Source organism: Micromys minutus, assembly GCF_963924665.1.
Source record: "Micromys minutus genome assembly, chromosome: 6".
Lineage (NCBI taxonomy): Eukaryota > Metazoa > Chordata > Mammalia > Rodentia > Muridae > Micromys > Micromys minutus.
The window spans coordinates 77,893,465-77,897,431 of NC_137975.1; positions in this window are offsets into that span (position 1 = coordinate 77,893,465).

The following is a 3,967-nucleotide window of genomic DNA, read 5'->3' on the forward strand; positions in this document are numbered from 1 at the left end:
AAAAATAATGCTCCAACTGGATTGGTTTGTGGTACATCAAATTTTAAATTGATGCTGTTCTGGGAGGGCACAGTGGATCACCTGTGGTGTCATTGCTGGGATGGGAGTCCTAGAACTATCAGAGCGCAGGCTGAGCAATCGGTAAAATGCCTGCTAGGAAACAGTATTTCTCTATGGCCCCTTTATCTGTGCAAGCTTCCAGGTTTTTGCTCTGGATATCTTAGAAGATGGACACTGATGTGGTTAATGTTGAAGGTCCAAGCACACATTCTATACTAAAGGTTAATGTAGAATTTCAAATCACTGGGACCTGTGGTCCTGGGTTGAATGACAAAGCAGCCTACATGAACTATGGGAAGCAAACTAGCAAGCAGAATTCCGTCATGACCTATGCTCCAATTCCTGCATCCCATTTCCTGCTTGACTTCATGAGCTGTCATCTCTCACTATGGTATCTCAAAGATACTATTTCCTTTGAGTCATTCGACACATCTGGTCCATGCAATCATCCCATCTCCACTTCCGCACAGACACTCTCAAGTGAGCTTTATGGCTTGATAACGTCATCCCTTTGGAAGCTGAGTATTCCAAAATCTCTCACTATTTGTACATTGCCTAGCTGTGGGTCTCAACATTAATATCTATAAGAATTTTCTATGATGAGGATTGAGGAAGGTAATTATCTATAAGTATAGCAATTTTGTAATTAGAGATTTATTTGCTGCTGTGACCATTCAAAAGAAAAATAGTAGTAGGGTTTTCCCTAAGAGCACAAAGGGAATATGAAGGAACACAGGAATATCCAGAAAAAAAAAAAACAATTCTTTGTTTTAAAGTTGACATAGAATAAAGAGAATTTCAAATCAATGAATAAGAACATTTCTTTAATGGCGTCACAAAGTAGCCCTTCAACAAATACGGAAATACATGGCTATATAATTATAAGGACACACAGAACCAGATAGAACAGATGAGAATAAACATGAGGTATTATGGTTAAAATACTAAATATGGTAACAAAGAAATGATAATTAAAACAAAAGAATACTCCAAGTCATATGAAACTAAAAATGTATTTGAGTAACAGATGAAAAAAAAATAAAGTCAGAAGAGCTTGGAGCAATGTCATCCTTGTTCTAAAAATTCAGAAAAACAAGCCCAGGCATGTTTACCCAATAAAAACTAATTGTCATATTTGAAGGAGAAAAGATATTCATAACATAAAGAGTTTGAAATCATTCAAATATACTCAATCAACCCAAAGAAAATACTGGAAACAATACTTAAGACTGAAGAGGAATAAACAAAGAATACAGGCTATAAGAAAAACAAATAGAATACTGAATTACAAAATGGGACTAAGAATACAACCATCACAAAAGCACATATGACAATAGTTAACTTACACCTATTAATGACAAACTTAAATGTTAATGGTCCAAGTCCCCAGTCAAAAATTTTTGTTATTCAAAGGGATGGAGAAACAAGATCCATCTATTTGTCATTAAATGTAAAGCCTCCATCAGTTCAAGAACAGGCCCCAACTTAAAGTGAAAGGTTGCAGAACAGTATTTGAAGCACCTGAGGTACAAAATTATGTGACTACCTTTAGCCAAATACCTGAAAAAAAAATCAAAACTTAAAATTAAGGCTTAAAATCAAAACTGATTTAAGGAAACATAAAGACCATGACATTGTAATTTTAGAAAAAATTTTTAAAAAAAGGTTTTTTTTCTTAATCATTTGTTTATGTCTCAAATGATATCCTACTTTCCAGTTACTCCTCTACATACCCCATCCCATCTCTCTCCTCCATCCCTTTTGCCTCTGTGAGCATACTCCCCTACCCAACTCCCCTCTCAAGCCCCACTTCTCTAGAATCCACCTATGCTCGGGCATCAAACCTTCTCAGGACCAGTGGCCTCCCCAACCACTGATGTCAGACAAGGCCATTCTCTGCTGCCTATGCCTCTGGAGCTATGGATCTCTCCCTGTATATACAGTGGTTAGTGGTCTAATCCCTGGGAGCACTGGGTGGTCTAGCTAGCTGAAACTGGTTTTTTTTATTAGGTTGCCATCTCCTTTAGCTTCTCCAGCCAGTCTGCCAGCTCCCTCACCAGGGTTTCTGGTGGCTGCCTCCAAGCATCTACATCTATATTGGTCTGTTGTTGGCTGAATCTCCCAAGGAGCAATTATACCAGGTTCCTGTCAGCAGAGTCTCTTGCCAGGAGCAAGAGTGTTAGGTTTGTTGTCCATAGAAAGGGTGAATCCCCAAGTGGGGTAGTCCTCTGATGGCCCATTCTTCAGTCTCTGCTAAATTTTTTGTCCCTGTTCTTTCTTTGGACAGGAACATTTCTGGGTTTAAAAACTTTGAGATGGGTATGTATTACAATTCTGAATAAATGTATAAAATTCTAAAAGACAAAACATTACAAAAAGGAAAAAAAACTCCAAAGCAAGGAAGGTACCTACACCAAAGAAAAGACAAGATATTAAGTATCTTACAACTAATCTAAAAAAAAATAAAATAAAAATAAAACACCAGCACATAAAGCCACCTATGAAAACAAATATAACAGGAAACATTTATCTGCCTTTAAAATCTCTCTCACCAATAAAAAGACATAAGCTAATAGACTGCATACATGCTGCCATCTTAATATCCAATAAAATAGACTTTCAGACAAAAGTTATCAAGTGTGATGAGTAAGGACACTTCATATTCATCAAGGAAAAAATCCAGCAAGGAAAAGTGTCAGTTCTGAACATCTATGACTCAAATGCAAGGGCACCCATATTCATTAAGAAAAAACTTTATTAAGGCTCAATAACACATTGAAACTCACACAATAATAGTGGAGTCATCAACATATCACTCTCACCAATGGACAGCTCATTGAAACAAAACAAAACTAAACAAAGACACAGTGAAACTAATAGAGCTTATGAACCAAATGGACCTAACAGATATCTGTAAAACATCCTGAAACAAAAGAATACACCTTCTTCTCTGTCTCTCATGGTACCTTCTTCAAAATCAACCATAGAATTGGTCACAAAATGCCCCTCAACAGATACAATAATATTGAAATAATCCTAGGCATCTTATCAGACCACCATGGTCTATGGCTGGTCTTCCACAACAGCAACAACAACAGAAAACCCACATGCACATGGAAGCTTAACAACTCTCTACTTGATGATAGCTTGCCAAATTCATTTAGATTGCCATTTGGGTGTGTGTGTGTGTGTATGTGTGTGTGTGTGCGTGTGTGTGTGTATGTGTGTGTGTGGTATATTTAAGAAATATCTAATTTATTAATTTTCAGTAGAGCACCTCATTTGTCCATAATTTAATCTCTTTCTAATAGTATCTTCTCCCCCCACCTTATCTCTTTCTCTCTCTCTCGCACCAATTGATCATCCCATTCCTGATTCGCCATCCATTCATAAGTACCTATTCTATGTTCTTTACCTAGAAAGAGCTATCTATGTACCTTAGATTCTTACTCTGTACCTTGCCTCTGTGTTTACATGAATTATAGCCTGATTATCATTGATTTAAGAGATAATATCAACATAGAAGTAAATACATATCACCCTTGTATTTTTGAGTTGAGGTTACCTCACTTGGGATGATACTTTCTTGTTCAATTCATTTACTTTTTAATTTTCTGATTACATTCCTTCCAACAGCTGAGTAATACTCTGTTGTTTAAATTTTTCATTCATTCTTCTCTTGAGGTATATCTAGATTCTTTCCAGTTGACTATTACTAATAAAGGAAAATGATCATGGTTTGACAATTCTTCATGTAGTAGGATGACACATGCTTTGGGTATAATTCCTAGAATGGAGATTATCTAGATATTGAGGTACTTTGAGTCCCATTTGTTAAGCTTCCCGTCATGATCGTCATGAACTCTAACCCTCTAGCACTACGAGATCTCAAATTACATGCGTTCTT